The 17,238-nt window shown below is 41.3% G+C and overlaps 1 long non-coding RNA gene across 4 annotated transcripts in view; it reads right to left on the bottom strand.

The window, feature by feature from the left end:
- Positions 1–17,238, bottom strand: part of LOC105471376 (uncharacterized) — a 162,526-nt gene that overhangs the window by 27,305 nt on the left and 117,983 nt on the right. For all 4 annotated transcript variants that reach the window (XR_981108.3, XR_011621585.1, XR_981110.2 and 1 more), the window contains one exon: positions 13,605–13,661. This is a non-coding gene — a long non-coding RNA (uncharacterized lncRNA). The remainder of the gene's footprint in view (positions 1–13,604; positions 13,662–17,238) is intronic.

The raw sequence follows: 17,238 nt of genomic DNA, 5'->3' as shown, positions 1-17,238 counted from the left end.
AAGGTACACGCAGCTTAGAAGGACAGGGAACTTCTCAGGGAGCAAGTACTGTTAGAGAAGGAAGTAGTTGTAGTTTTAAAAATTATCCCATAAAAACCTTCATTGTCATTAAGGCAAAGAGTGGGCCTCTCTCTTCCTTTCCTATCTGTACACATGGCAGGCTGCCCTCAATCTAGCAGAGTGGAAAAATAGTGTGAACTGGGTATGAGTAGGTTTTGCTTTCCACTACATTTTGCTAAGACAAATACTTTCCAAGCTGGGTATTTAAAAACAAAAAAGATTGAGGTTTAACATTCATTTTTCAAAATTATGAAACATCTGTTGAATAAGTACTACTTATTTGTCAGTAAAAGGTTTGTTCTTTAATAGCTCTGTGGCCTTGTGCAATTCTCATCAGTTTGGAGACTCAGCTGCCTCGTCTGCAAATTGAAAATCTTAAGGTAGATGTCCTCTAATCTTCCTCCCTTCTCCAAATTTAAATAGTTAATTATTTTGTGACTTTATTTTCTCCTCCAAATATCCTTGATCTAAGTCTTCCACAAATTTCACTTTAAAAGGAGGGTGAAGGGTGTGCGCTGGCTCACACCTGTAAGCCCAGCACTTAGAGAGGCCAAGGCAGGCGGATGGTTTGAGTCCAGGAGTTTGAGACCAGCCCGCACAACATGGCAAAACCCTGTCTCTACAAAAAATACAAAGAAATTAGTCGGGCATGGTGATGCATATCTGTAACCACAGCTACTTCGGAGGCTGAGCTGGGAGGATCACCTGAGCCTGGGTGGTTGAGGCTGCAGTGAGCTGAGTTGTGATGGTGCCACTGCCCTCCAGCCTGGGTGACAGAGTGAGACTCTGTCTCAAAAAAAAAAAAAAAAAAAAAAAAAAAAACGTGGAGGGGGCAGGGGCTGGAAATAGTGAAGGAGGGAAGACAGGAGAACTTGCCAAGACCGATTCAAGTGTTAACTGCTTGCTCTGTCCTGGAGTACACAGTTTTAAGAATAGGCTTATGAATTTCAATTTACAATGGAAATAAAATTAACTATGTAGTAATTTTAATTTGGGGGCAGTATTTGGAACATATCTTAAATTATAAGGAGATTTCTCTTTTTCACAAATGCATACTAAGCTATTCCAGATCCAATGCCAGCAGCTATTCACTCTCAAAAACAAAGAATCTAAAACAAAAAACCTAAACAAGAAAATAACTTACAGTGAAAAGAAAGCTTTTGATTACCCATGCTAATGTTCCATTCATTAAGGTAGTAAACTGAACATTGATTACAGGTATGTATTTATTTGCTCCCTCCACCAGAGATGCTGGATTTATTTTTTCCAATTATTATTATTTTTACAGAACATTTTATTGTGGTAAGAACACTTAATTTGAGATCTACCCTCTCAACAAAATTTTAAGTGCACAATATGGTATTGTTAACTACAGGCCCAGTGCTGTATAGTGAACTTCTAGAACTTATTCATCTTGTATAACTGAACATGTACACTCATTGAACAGCAACTCCTCATTTCCCTCTCTTCCAAGCCCCTGGCAACCATCATTCTATTCTGTTTCTATGAGTTTGATTATTTTTGATGCCTCACAGAAGTGGAATCATGCAGTATTTGTCCTTCTGAGACTGGTTTATTTCACTTAGTAGAAAGCCTCCAGGCTCATTCATGTTGTCGCATGTGGCAGATGTCCTTTTTTTAATGCTGGATAGTATTCCATTGTATGTATATACCACATTTTCTTTATCCATTCATCCATCAATGAATGTTTAAGTTGTTTCCATATCTTGGTTATTGTGAATAATGCTCAATGAATGGGAGAATGTTAATATCTCTTCAAGATCCTGATTTCAGTTATTTTGGATATATACTCGAAAGTGAGATTGCTGGGTCCCATGTGCAATAGTATCAAAAAGAATAAAATGCTTAGGAATAAACTTAACCAAAGAGATAAAATATCTCTACATTGAGAACTACATAAAATTAATAAAAGAAACTGAAGAAAACACAAATAAAGGGGAAGAAAGCCCATGTTCATGGATTGAAAGAGCTACTACTGGTAAAATATCCCTATTATCCAAAGCAATCTGCAGACAATGCAATCCCTACTAAAATCCTAATGGTATTTTCCACGAAAATTTTAAAAAATCCTAAAATTCATATGGAACAACAAAGGACTCCAAATAGTCAAAAACAAACTTGAGAAAGAAGAACAAATTTGGAGGCATCATACTTCCTGATTTCTAAATGTATTACAAATTTACAGTAATTTTAACAGTACAGAAATGGCATTAAAACAGATTTATAGACCAATGGAACAGAATATAGAGCCCAGAAATAAACCCATACACATACACAGTCAACTGATCTTTGGCAAGGGTACCAAGAATACACATCAGGGAAGGATAATCTCTTCCACAAATGGTGCTCAGAAAACTGAATATCCACATGCAACATAATCAAATTGGTTCTTGTTATGGTTTGGATCTGTATCCCCACCCAAATCTCATGTCGAACTGTAATCCTAAATGTTAGAGGTGGGGCCTGGTGGGAGGCAGGGGGCAGATTTCCCTCTTGGTGCTGTTCTCATGATAGTGAGAGAGTGAGTTCTGGTGAGATCTGCTTATTTAAAAGTGTGTGGCACCTCCCTCCCCAACTCTCGCTCTGTATCTTGGCCATGTGAGATGTACCTGTTTTCATTCTGACTTCTGCCATGATGGTAAGTTTCCTAAGGCCTTCCCAGAAGCAGAAGCTGCTATGCTTCCTGTACAGCCTGCAGAACTGTGAGCCAATTAAACCTCCTTTCTTTATAAATTTCCCAGTCTCAGGTATTTCTTTATAGCAGTTCAAGAATGAACTAATACAGAAAATTAGTACCAAGAAAAGGGACATTGCTATAATGATACCTAAAAATGTGGAAGCAGCTTTGAAACTGAGTAACAGGCAGAGGTTGGAACAGTTTGGAGGGCTCAGAAGAAAACAGGAAGATGAGGGAAAAGTTTGGAACTTCCTAGAGACTTGTTGAATTGTTGTGACCAAAATGCTGATAGTGATATGGACAATGAAGTCCAGGCTGAAGACGTCTCAGGTGAAAATGGGAAACTTACTGAGAACTGGAGTAAAGCTATGCTTTAGCAAACAGCCTGGCTGCAATGTGCCCTTTTGTTCTATGGATCTGAGGAACTTTGAACTTGAAAGTGATGATTTAGGGTATCTGATGGAAGAAATTTCTGAAAAGCAAAGTATTCAAGACATGGCCTGGCTGCTCACATGCTAAGCAAAGAAATGACCTGTAATTTGAACTTTTTTATAAAAGAAAAGCAGAGTTTCCAAAGTTTGGAAAATTTGCATCCTGGCCATGTGGCAGAAAAGAAAAGCCCATTGTCAGGAGAGCAATTCAAGCTAAAAGAAAGACAAGTGCTGACAGCCAAGACAATGGGGAAAAGGCCTCAACAGTATTTCAGAGAACTTCATGGCAGCCCCTCTCATCACAGGCCCAGAGGCCTAGGAAGACCGAAAGGTTTTGTGGGTCAGGCCCAGGGCCCGGCTGCCCTGCACAGCCATGAGAACTGTGCCCTGCATCCCAGCAGCTCCAGCTCCACCCATGGCTCAAAGGGGTCCAGGTATAGCTCAGGCCACTGCTCCAGAGGATGTAAGCCACAAGCCTTGGCAGCTTCCGTGTGGTGTTAAGCCTGTGGGTGCACAGAGTGCAAGAGTGAATGAGGCTCAGGAGCCTCTGCCTAGATTACAGAGGATATATAGAAAAGCCTGGATGTCCAGGCAGAAGTCTGCTGCAGGGATACAGCCCTTATAGAGAGCCTCCATTAGGGCAGTGTGGAGGGGAAATGTAAGACTGGAGCCCCTACACAGTGTCCCCACTGGGGTACTGCCTAGTGGAGCTGTGAGAAGAGGGCCACTGTCCTCCAGACCCCAAAATGGTAGATCCACTGGCAGCTTGCACCCCGCACCTGGAAAAGCCATATACTTTCAACACCAGCCCTTGAGAGCAGCCACTGGGGCTGAATCCTGCAAAGCCACAGGGGCAGAGCTGCCCAAGGCCTTGTGAGCCCACCCCTTGCATCACTGTGTCCTGAATGTGGAACTTAGAGTCAAAGGAGATTATTCTGGAGCTTTAAGATTTAATGACTGCCCTGCTGGGTTTCAGACTTGCATGGGGCCTGTAGCCCCTTTCTTTGGGCCAATTTCTCCCTTTTGGAATGGAAGTATTTACTCAATGCCTGTATCTCCATTGTATCTTGAAAATAACTTGTTTTTTTGTTTTCCAGGCTCATGATCAGAAGAGACTTGGCTTGTCTCAGATGAGACTTTGGATTTTTGAGGTCATGCTGGAAAAAAGTCAAGACTTTGAGGAACTGTTGGGAAAGCATGATTGGGTTTTGCAAAATGAGAAGGACATGAGATTTGGGAGGGGTCAGGGATGGAATCATATGGTTTGGATCTGTGTCCCCACCCCAAATCTCATGTTGAAATATAATCCACAGTGTTGGAGGTAGGATCTGGTGGGAGGCGACTGGATCATGGGGGTGGATTTCCCCCTTGGTGCTGTTCTCGTAATAGTAACTGAGTTCTCGTGAGATCTGGTCATTTAACGGCCTGTGGCACTCCTCTGTCACCACTGCTCTTTCTTCTGCTCCAACCGTGTAAGACATGCCTGCTTTCCCTTTGACTTCTGCCACAATTGTAAGTTTCCTGAGGCCTCCCCAGAAGCAGAAGCCACCGTGTTTCCTGTACAGCCTCCAGAACCGTGAGCCACAACTACATTAGATGAGGTCTGTATTAGTCTGTTCTTGCATTGCTGTAAAGAAATACCTGAGATGGGGTAATTTATAACAAGCTTATTATTTATAAATTACCCCATCTCAGGTATTTCTTTAAAGCTGTACAAGAACAGACAAATACAGACCTTATCTTACACCATACAGAAAACCAACTCAAAATGGATTAATGATTTTTTTTTTGAGACATAGTCTCACTGTCACCCAGTCTAGAGCACAGTGGCGTAATCTCGGCTCACTGCAACCTCCATCTCCTGGGTTCAAGCAATTCTCATGCCTCAGCCACCTGAGTAGCTAGGATCACAGGCAGCCACCACTGTGTCCGGCTAATTTTTTATTTTTTTAATTTTTTTTTTTTTGTATTTTTAGTAGAGACAGGGTTTCACCATGTTGGCCAGGTTGGTCTCAAACTCCTAAACTCAAGTGATCCACCCACCTTGGCCTGCCAAAGTGCTGGGATTACAGGCGTGAGCCACCGCACCTGGCTGGTTTAATGATTTAAATATAAGACCTGAATCTATAAAACTCCTAAGAGAAAACACAGGGGAAAGCTTCATGACACTGGTCTAGGCAATGATTTCATGAATATGACACCAAAGCACAGGCAATGAAAGCAAAAATACACAAAAATACACAGGTGGGATGACATCAAGCTGAAAAGCTCTGTACAGCAAAGGAAAAAAAATCAACCAAGTGAAAGGGAACCTATGGAATGGGAGAAAATATTAGCAAACCACATATCTGGTAAAGAGTTAATATCTAAAATATATAATGAACTCCTACAACTCAACAGCAAACAAGCCAAACAACAACAGCAAAATAACTTGATTTAAAAATGGGCAAAGACATTTTAAAATGAATAGACTTTTTTTTTTTTTTTTTTTTTTTTTTTTTTTTGAGACAACGTCTCATTCCATCACCCAGGCTGGAGTGTAGTGGTACAATCTTGGCTCAGTGCAACCTCCGCCTCCCAGGTACAAGCAATTCTCATGCCTCAGCCTCCTGAGTAGCTGGAATTACAGGCGTGCGCCTCCACGCCCAGCTAATTTTTGTATTTTTAGTAGAGATGGGGTTTTGGTATGTTGCCCAGGCTGGTCTCGAACTCCTGGCCTCAAGTGATATACCCACCTCGGCCTCCCAAAGTGTTGGGATTACAGGCATGAGCCACCGCACCCAGCCTTGAATAGACTTTTGTTGTTGTTGTTGTTGTTTTTGAGATGAAGTTTCATTCTTGTCACCCAGGCGGGAGTACAATGGTGTGACCTCTGCTCACTGCAGCCCCCGCTTCCCAGGTTCAAGTGATTCTCCTGCCTCAGTCTCCCAAGTAGCTGGGATTACAAGCGTGACCCACCACACCTGGCTAATTTTTGTATTTTTAGTAGAGACCTTGTTTCACCCCATTGGCCAGGCTGCTCTTGAATTCTTGACCTCAAGTGATCCACCCGCGTTGGCCTCCCAAAGTGCTGGAATTACAGGCGTGAGCCACTGCGCCCAGCAGAATAGACATTTTTTAAAAAGCATACAAATGGCCTTCGGGTATATGAAAAGGTGCTCAACATCACTAATCTTAAGAGAAATGCAAATCAAAATCTTAACATATCACCTCACACCTTTTAGGATGCCTATTAGAAAAACAAAAACAAAAGATAAATAGTGGTGGGATATGGAGAAACTGGAACCCTTTTACATTATTGGTGAGAATGTAAAATGCAGCTGTTACGGAAAACAGCATGGAGGTTCTTCCAGAAATAAAAAATTGCTACCATATGATCCAGCAATTCCATTTCTGTATATATTTTTTCCCAATCATTGGTGTAGGAATAACTGAAATACTAATGTGGGTGCATAATGTTGATTATACATATTTCAAGTGGGAATGCTATATTTTATTTTATTTTATTATTTTATGTTTTGAGACACTCTGCCACCCCAGCTGGAATGTAGTGGCGCGGTCTCAGCTCACTGCAACCTCTGCCTCCCAGGTTCACGCAATTCTCCTGCCTCAGCCTCCTAAGCTGGGATTACAGGCACGGGCCATTATGCCTGGCTAATTTTTGTATTTTTAGTAGAGACAGGGTTTCACCATGTTGGCCAGGCTGGTCTTGAACTCCTGACCTCAGGTGATCCACTTGCCTCAGCCTCCCAAAGTGGTGGGATTACAGGTTTGAGCCACCACACCTGGCTCTACTTTGATTTTTTTTTTTAATTACACTATTCTGTCTCTGAGGACTAAACAATACACTGTAAATTGCAAGTGTTTTCTTAAAAACTTTTAACATCAAAAATATTGTTTCAAACTTAGAAAAACTTGAGTTATTTTAATACTATTATAACCTAGTTGTATTTTCCTTGTAATGCCATCACTGCTAATCAACCACGTAAAACCAAAAGCTTTTTAAAGCTGTAAATATTGCTGACATATTATTTTCAGCCAATTAGCACAATATTCTAATGAGATTATCATCATTGATTCCCAACAGGGGTAGGTAATGGTGCTCATTCATACACTAATCTAACTTTGTCTTTCTTATAGCATGCACATCCTATAAAACTGGAATGATAGTACCTGTAGTATTTACCCTTATGTTTTTCAGTCAGTGCTTGGCATATGGGAAATACTCGCAAAATGTTACTAACATGATTGTTTTCTTTGCTGTGTAAGTTACACCAGAAAAACATAAAATAGATCAACATTCCTTAACTATAAGAAACACAACTAAAAGAATTTACTGAGTATGCTGTCTTTTCTTTGCATGTGGCAACAATAGTAGCTACTCTGTATGTATTGGTACATTATTTCATAGCAACACAAGAACACTTTGACTTTGGCATTGTTAAGCATTGAAGTTCAAAACTAGCAACCCATAACACACTCACTGTTCAATATCTTGTGTTTTTTCCTTTATTCACACATTTAAAAGAAGTGCTTAGCTACCTCTGAGCACTTAGAGGTAAGATGGTGACCTCTTACACTTTTCATGATCAACCTGGGTGTCTTGAAAAAAGAAATAATAGTTTCTATTTTCACTTCCCAAAAAAATGGGAAAAATATAAAACATTTTTAAAAATACATGTTTTTCTTCTTGTTTGGGATTACTAAACTCAAAAACAGTATTTTATGTCCCCAAATACTGCTTAAATTTCTATCATAATTTATCCCCGTGGATCATCAATAGTCTTTTTCTCAAGCCTACCATTCTCTGAAGCCACTACAATCTTGTCCTATGACACTTAGCTTTAGCTTTTGAAATGGAGTAGAGAAGAGACAAAAGCTTATGAACGGAAGCCACAGCAGGGGCAAGAATTTAGCCTCCTTTTCTGTACATTCTCAAAGTGGTTGGCTACAGGGACTAAAATACACATTCTGGGGCTTTTCTACTGGATTCCAGTCGTGTACCATGTACTAGGAGTAAATAAGGAAAACAGTAATCAGGAAACAGGCTGGAATTCACTCTTAGAATTTCTTCCAAATGACAACCACCAAAATCTAGTTACAGACTCGTTTTATGATGTCTTTTTTTAAATTGGGGATTCCAATGAAGTGGTTTTGAAGTATTTAATTGAAATCTCTTTAATACCACTTCCCAAGCACCTGACTCTGCCTCTGCTGAGATAATACTTTGAGCTCATCAACGAAGAATGCAATGGGGGAAAAAAATACCCATTGCTAACCCAAGTTTTAGTGTAGCTTATAAAATTACGTGGAAGAAATAATCAGAGAGGCATGAGAACAAGTAGTAGGGTGTTTCAAAAGGCAAAAGGAAAGAGAATGAAAAGAATTCAGTTCAAACGCAAATGCGAGATCAACGTTGGAGCAGTTTCAGGACACTGGTGACGTCGGGCTATAGCACGTTGCTACCTTGGGAAAGGCAGAAAGAGTATGTCTTTGTGGCCCTTATACAGGAGCTGCTTATTTAGTTTTCCCAAGACAGGATTTTTCATTAGCTCTCTACGATTATTCTCTTTTTTGTTTTTCCTCAATTTATAGAGGGATCTAGATGACGTACTAGTCTAACCCCTCAGGCATTTTCCTAGGATTGGCTTTCAGCTGCTTCTAAATGATGTGACTGCCAGGAAAGTACTACTGCATCACCTCGGGCCTTTCTAGACGCTTTTCTAGGAAGAGATGATGCACCAATTGTTTCCTAACCCAAATGCTATAAATGCACAAGACTGTAGAATACTGGACTGGTTGGCCAGGTGCGGTGGCTCACGCCTGTAATCCCAGCACTTTGGAAGCTGAGGTGGGCGGATCACGAGGTCAGGAGTTTGAGACCAGCCTGGCCAAGATGGTGAAACCCTGTCTCTACTAAAAATACAAAAAATTAGCCAGGCGTGGTGGCGGGCGCCTGTAATGCCAGCTACTCGGGAGGCTGAGGCAGGAGAATTGCTTGAACCCGGGAAGTGAAGGTTGCAGTGAGCCAAGATTGCACCATTGCACTCCAGGCCAGGCAACAATACGAGACTCCATCTCAAAAAAAAAAAAAAAAAAAAAAAAAAAAAAAAAAAAAAAAAAAAAAAAAAAATAAGAATACTGGACTGGTTTAATTATTCTTCAAGGTAAATGGTAAGTCAAAGAAGAATGAACGTATTTGAGGAACAGATGTCCAAAGCAGGATTCGTGTCCTCTAATGTAAGGCTAAGAATAAAACAGAAAATTTTTATTATTGTGTGGGTTCTATTTAATGAAAAAAACACATTATAAATCATTAAAAATAATCTTAGAAAATTAAAAAAGAAAAATCAAAATGAAATCCTGGAGAGTGACTTTTTCAAATAATTCTGACAGATCCACTGCGGCATCCACCAGCCTTCAAAGTCTGCTTTATTATCTTCTCACAATCCTTTCAAACTCTAGCTACTACAAAACAAAGTAATCCAAATTGTGCTATGTGCTTTACAAATAATTGTAAACGGCTCATGCCTGTAATCCCAGCACTTTGGGAGGCCGAGGCGGGCGGATCACAAGGTCAAGAGATCGACACCATCCTGGCTAACACGGTGAAACCCCATCTGTATCAAAAATACAAAAAAATTAGCCAGGCGAGGTGGCGGGCGCCTGTAGTCCCAGCTACTCGTGAGGCTGAGGCAGGAGAATGGCATGAACCTAGGAGGCGGAGCTTGCAGTGAGCCGAGATCACGCCACTGCACTCCAGCCTGGGTGACAGAGCGAGACTCCATCTCAAAAAAATAAAAAATAAAATAAAATAAAATTGTAAATAATTAAAAATAATTGTAAAATAAAGGAATATGTTAATCTATAATACTAATATTCGGCTAAATTTTTGGTGACTCTGCTATTTTCAAGGATATAGAAAGGCTTCATTAATCATAACTGAAATCAGGACATAGTCAAAGAATCAAACGAGCAGCTTCAGCTTGGCTTCAATAACAAAACATTTAGAAACGTCTACAACTACCAACTATTCCAGTGAGATCTTTTCAAAGCAGGAAACTGGGATACAGTATCTTGTGTACTGCATATTAGCTTTAGAAATAGCCCTCAAAGATAGGTGCATATTGGTTCAGTTTTGTTTAAAAGAACATTTTTGCACATTATAATCTGTAAAATGTGTCATATTTATGGAGAAATCTTAGGTGTATGTACATAATTGCAATTCCTTTATAAACTTGCATCTGAAATCAGTGAGAAGTTTGCTAAGACAAGGATAGTACAGAATCACTGTGATAATCTAACTAGAGTTTCAAGGTAAAGAAGCAATAGATTTTAAATTTTGTATTTTTCCAGCACTAGCTTTATAGCTAGCACCAATCATACCTCTCATAGAAGAAACTAAGCTGCAAACCTATAGCAGTTAAAAATTAAGTTATTCTACCATTTGATACAGCCATCCCACTACTGGGTATACACCACCCCAAAATTAAATCATTATATAAAAAGATACCTGTAGTCATATGTTTATCACAGCACTATTCGCTATAGCAAAGTTATGGAACCAATGTAAGTGTCCATCAACTGATGACTAAATGAAAAAAATGTGGTCATATATATAATGGAATACTACCCAGCCATAAAAAATGAAATAATGTCTTCTACAGCAACATGGATGGAACTAGAGGTCATTATTTTAAGCAAAAAAAAAAAAAAAAAAATTCAGAAGTAAGAAGTCAAATACTACATGTTCTCAATGATAAGTGGAGCTAAATATGTGTGCACGTGGACAAAGAGTGTGGAATAACAGTCACTGGAGACTTGGAAGGGTGAGAGAGTGGGAGGGGGTTGGCATGAGAAATTACTTAATGGGTATAATGTACACTATTCAGGTGATGGTTACATTAAAAGCTCAGACTTCACTACTACACAGTATATCCATGTAGCAAATCTGCACTTGTACCTTTTAAATTTATACAAATAAAAAAAATAGGTTCTCATTTATCTTGGAAGAGTGAATTATTTCCAAAAGTTTTAAATGGATCCAAACCTCTACTTAACTGTCATTTTGCAGTCTCATTAGAAAATACGTGAAGGTGAGGACTCAGGTTTTACCATGAAATCCTTTTCCCCTACTAGATTGCAGCTCCTTAAACTGGGTTATAATGTGTGACTACATTTCAGTTAATTAGATGTTGAGCTAAATGCTAAAAATGTTTGAAGAGATGACTTCGACACATTCCAGTACACAAGCTCACCTGCACTGCACTGTGTACACTGCACTGTGTACTGCAACTCTAAAAGTTTAAGGTACTAAAAAATGACAGGGTAATGAACTTCAGCATAGAAAAACAATGCAATACTACACTTAGGCCAGCAGATGTCTCTCTACAACCCATAGCACCAACCGAGAGATAACCAGGTATCTAACAGCACAGAAGGACTGATCTTATTCAAAATGGTAAACAAAAGGATTCTTAGGTTTTGATCAGGAGAAGAATGTTCAAGTTCAGACAGAAAGTTGAGGGAACAGTAGGTGAGAAAATAGAAACAGAAGCTTATTACAAAAGGAAGGGCCGGGCGCGGTGGCTCAAGCCTGTAATCCCAGCACTTTGGGAGGCCGAGACGGGCGGATCACGAGGTCAGGAGATCGAGACCATCCTGGCTAACACGGTGAAACCCCGTCTCTACTAAAAAATACAAAAAACTAGCCGGGCGAAGTGGCGGGCGCCTGTAGTCCCAGCTACTTGGGAGGCTGAGGCAGGAGAATGGCGTGAACCCGGGAGGCGGAGCTTGCAGTGAGCTGAGATCCGGCCACTGCACTCCAGCCTGGGCGACAGAGCATGACTCCGTCTCAAAAAAAAAAAAAAAAAACAAAAGGAAGGAGAGAGCTTGGCACATAAAGAATAAAGTTAAAGCAGGTTCGAGGCATTTTCAGGGGTAAAAAAAAAAAGAAAAGCTGGACAAGTTAGAGAAGAATATCGGGAGAAAAGCAAGAAACCATGCATCCCTACCATAGCACTGAAATACTGCAAGTTTGTCAAAGGACAACCAAATAGCAGGTTAAGAAATCCACTTTGCTGCTGATGATGAACATTTAAAAGAGAGAAAAAGGAAAAAGAAAAGTGATAGAATATAAAAAATTCTATCCCAGCTTGCACATAGTAAAGGTCTTACTTCAGGAAACCACATACCCACATGTACAAATATGTGTGCTGGGCCCTAAGGTAACAGGTATTCCCTCCTGGGGGTTCAATTAAAAAGGTCTGAAAGCCATGGAGATGTTCAGTGCACCCCCAGTGCCCCACCTCTCCCTCATGCTAATAATGCCAGCTGCAAGACCTCCAAAACAGAAACGTAACTGTCAAAGGTAATATCCCAAAATCCCCGAAGGGAGACATGGTAAAACATACATCATATTTAAAATTAATTATGTAAATTATGAAGCAGAAGTCAGGGCTGAGGAAGATGCAACATGAATGCCATGAGAGAAAAATCTAACTACCAGATGCGACTCTCAGCCCCATCTGTGGCATCTTTTCCCACCCTGAATAAAGGTGTGACACCCTGGATAAAGGGGCTGAAGGGGAGCTGGCAGGAGAGACAGCAAGGCTGGGGACGAGGCAGATGGCAGGACCTACAGCATCTATCTGGGCAGGAACTGGTAAAGATCCAGAAAGATGGGAGTGGAGTGAGCAGAAAGATAATCCATTGAACGTCAAATCCCATCACCAAGTAGAGGACTGGACACGTAATATGCCCCTTATTAACGTTTGCTGACGGTGTCAGTAGGTCTCAGCAATGCCAACAGTTTGATTACAATTACAGGAAGTTAGTGCCTAAGTAGGCATGATAGTTTGGAGCTTCTTATTCCAAGGATATCACCTGCCATCATCAGAAAATGGGAGTGCTGTGCTGCTTTTAACTCCATCCTCACCATCTTTAGTAACTGTCAGCCATTTCAGTAGCCACCTGGAAGCTACGCTATGCTCCCCGGGAACTACGTCTTCAAGAATTTTAAAGAAGTTTGTTCGGTTTCAAACTGGAAACCAATCTGACACTTGGAAGGTCAGAGACAAAAATGAATGGGTGCTCAAGGACACAGGGTGCTCAAAGATGAAGACGTTTCAAAGAGGTTGGTTTTAAGGTACGTTTCTCAGAGCCACGACAACAGGCTTTACAGAGGCCATGTCAGAACTTACCAATGATGTTCACACTTGCTTTAGGAGGAGAGTTTGCTTTTGTTGGGTATTTTTGGTTTGTATAACTGGTTTATTTGGGGCTTACGTACATTTAAAAGAACTTAGTAACAGCAAACACCTACGTACTGTTTACTATGTGCCATGTACTATTCTAGGCATTTCCAAATATTAACTTATTTAATAAATGTATATACAACTACTCATCTCAGTTACCTGTTCAGTGGTTTATTCCGTTTCACTAAAAGTATCACTGCTTCTTCCATTTTCCTCCTGCAAAATAGGAGGAAAATATCGTTAGAGAATAGGTACAAATGCACACAAAATGTTTTACATTATTATTTGCTATTTTCCAGACTCAGAGTGCCAATTGAACTTTAGCCAATTATTTCAGCTGCCTAATTTTACTGAGTTCCTAAATAGAATCTTAAGAAAACATAATTACTACATACACAGATAATAAGAGATTTGAAAAACAAATAACTTGTGGCTTCAAAAGAAATTAAGGTGACACAATAAAAAGATGCACAGGGAAACAACTTAGAATAAGACGCTCCTGGACTCTGAATCCTTCTACATTTGATATGCCTTTTCAAACCACACTCCTTCAAGTTCTTTTTCAGGTGGTCACTATGTTTCCTCACTACGTGAAATAATTGCTGTTCTAAAGATAGAAACAATTGGTGGATTTGGTTTTGAAGATTTACTTAAAATTTTAAAAAAATAATGGAAAGCATTTGTCAAAAAAAGAGGTTATTCCCCAGAAAAGGTAATTGTTCATAATCTCTGGCAGGTGACATTTACCTTTGGGAACTCATGAGTGTCTAGGTTCTGTCCCTGAAATCTCTGGCTCCAAACGTCTCTCTAAGGTACCAGAGATGATCACATTGATCAATACCGATTCATGCTAACAAAGCTCTTAAGAGACTGATAAGGCCCAAATGGTGAAGTATTCACTTATAATGAAAAATGCAATTGTCAGATATCCTGGACACTTGCTCCATCCAGTTTGGAAGCCAGTAAATCCTAGGCATAGGCAGCTCACAGGCAGGCAAAGATTAGGGCAAATTAATGGCAGATTGCTCAGTGAGCATATCGGAGCAGTCACCACCTAGATGCCAATGGCCTCCAAAACAATCTCTAGCCAAGCATTATCCTACCTTCACCACCACCACCATCCTAGTCCAGGCTGCCATTGTTCTTTGTCCTGGACAAACACAAAACACTTCTTGCTGTTTTCCCAGCTTCCACACTTCCTCCCTTCCAATTCATTATGCACGTGTCCAGAGTAAACCCTTTGTTTGTTTTGGAGACAGGGTCTCACTGTCAGTCAGGCTGGAATGCAGTACTACAATCATAGCTCACTGTAGCCTCAAACTCGAGGGCTCAAGCGATCCTCCCACCTCAGCCTCCCAAGTTGCTGAGATAAGGTACAAGTGTGCACTACAATGCCCACTCATTTTTTATTTTTTGTAGGTCTTGCTATGTTGCCCAGGCTAGCCTGGAACTCCCAGCCTCAAGTGATCCTCCTGCCTCAGCTTCCCGAGATGCTGGGCTATAGGTATGAGCCACCATGCCTGGCACAAAAGAAACCTTTTAAAATAGAAAACAGATCGTGGCTGAGCCCTGCCTAAACCCCCGCTTTAGTGCTCTGCATTGGTCTATGATAAACGTAGGGGATGACTCTTGGCCCTGCTGCGGCCCTGCCCGCTCCATGCACCACTCTCCCTTGTCATCCTCTCACTTCAGCCACGCTGGTCTCCTTTCACTCCTATGAATAAATGAGATCCATCAACACCTCAGAGGTTTTGCACACCTTATTTTCTCTCCTTGAAAATTAACGCACACATTCTGCCCTCCCTCCCCCGACATACATGCCTACCCAGGAACCTGTGCGTTCTCACTCCAGTTACATGATCCCACGACTAGGACAAATTCCCCTATGCTAAGCTCCCAGGACACCTTGACCTTCTCCACCAGAGCACTTGAACAGTTTGTAACTACACGTAACTACGCATTACGCATTTATTTAATTTAGATCCCTCTCTCTCACTAGACTATAAGAAGCTCCATGAGGGTGGACACTGAGCTCATTTTATTAGTATGTTCCCTGGCAGTGACTACTCAACAGATATGTTCTTGAATGAATGGTGGCTTTGGGCTTTCAGAATCTATTGCCAAATTGATTCCAAAAACAGGGACACGGGGCTCTGCTGAAGGGGCTCCATCCCCCACATTGTGCGCCCCCACCACTGGGTCACCAGTAATTAGATGGGCATTGTCTACATTCACTTCTGTAAATTTTTGTGTCCTACACTTCCATGGCCAAAATAAATCTTCAGATCTTAAAAAAGAAATAGCACAAAGTTCAAGACACATTTGGGTAGCAACCCAGCAGAGAGGACTCACAGCAGTGGGTTACTAAGAAACACTATAAACAAAAAGGAAAACAAATTTCAGCCAAAGGAAGTCCTTGGTGAAACAACCCTGGTGAGTGGATACACATACACACACAGACCAAAGCAGTGGCTCTCAGAGGAGGGTGCGTGAGATCCTGGGTTTGCTGCGGGATGCCACCACAACCAGGGGGCAACAGCAAGGCAATGTGAGATCCTAGGAGGAGGCCCCACTCCCTGCCCCTCCCATCGCCAGGGCCTGCCCCGCATGCTTGGCACACAGGAGACCCAGCGTGCACTGAGTGTGGTGCTCTCCCATTTGCCTAACAAACCAACAATTAATGGGCATTTCCTAACTCACTGCATAGAGTGTTTTAAGTGGCTCACAGTTGTGGTTGATTTTTATACGATGTTCTAACATTTCAATCTTCTTATGTGATAGAACAAAACCGGTGGGAAGAAACCTCATAATACATTTGGCTCTAAATTCATATCTAGTTATGGGGTTAAAGAGGGTCAATTTCATTCACCCTTTCAAAATTGTGTGCACTGCAAATAGTGTGCACCTCATTCCAGGTGGTGTGGATAGGCACTGAACGAAACAAAAGGCCTTTTCAAGAAGCTAACATTCTGGAAGGAGACTGACAATAAATACTAAAGTAAAAGATAAAACCCATCAGATGACAATACGTGGTATGAAGAAAAGCAAAGCAAGAGAGGGTGACAGAGACTGTGTGTGTGTTAGGGGTAGGGGGTGGGAGTCAACATTTAAATAGGGCGTTCAAGGAAAGTCTCCCTGAGAAACTGCCGTATGAGCAAAGATCTGAAGACTGTGGAGAAGAGACCCATGCAGACATCTTGGGAAGGGCAGTTCCAGACAGAGGAACCAGCAAGTGCAAAGGGCCTGAGGCTGAAGCACGGCCTGTCTTGGGGCATATGAGGGAACAGTAATAGGAGGTGAGATCATAGATGTGAGCAAGGGGTTTCATAGTCCAGCACTAAAGACTGTTGGCTTTGATTCTGAGAGCCACGGAATTCAACTGAGGTGATGCATGCAGCACCCTGCCCCATGGAATGCTGGAGAGGGGCAGCGACGTGATCTGGCTGTGTTGAGAATAAACTGAAAAGAAGGCAAGGAGGCAGCTAGGCCAGTGACCAGGCTACTGGGACAATGCAGCTAGGAGAGGACAAGGGCTTGGACTAGGTGCACCAGCACAGGTGCTGAAACAGAGTTGTTGGGGTCTTTGCAGAGCTTGAAGCAAAGGCCCTGGAGCTAACTCTCACTTCCCTAAGGGCTGATCTTAGCGATCTTAATGCTCTTCTCACTAACCATGCTTTTTGTTTTAATTAGTACTTTTAGAAAAGAAAATTTAGTGGGTTTTAATCTGCTACAGAAGTAATAGATGATCAGGCTGGGCATGTTGACTCACGCCTGTAATCCCAGGACTTTGGGA

This window comes from Macaca nemestrina, chromosome 4 (genome assembly GCF_043159975.1).
Source record: "Macaca nemestrina isolate mMacNem1 chromosome 4, mMacNem.hap1, whole genome shotgun sequence".
NCBI lineage: Eukaryota > Metazoa > Chordata > Mammalia > Primates > Cercopithecidae > Macaca > Macaca nemestrina.
Note: the sequence above shows the minus strand (reverse complement) of the source record. Positions and strands in the feature narration are given on the sequence as shown.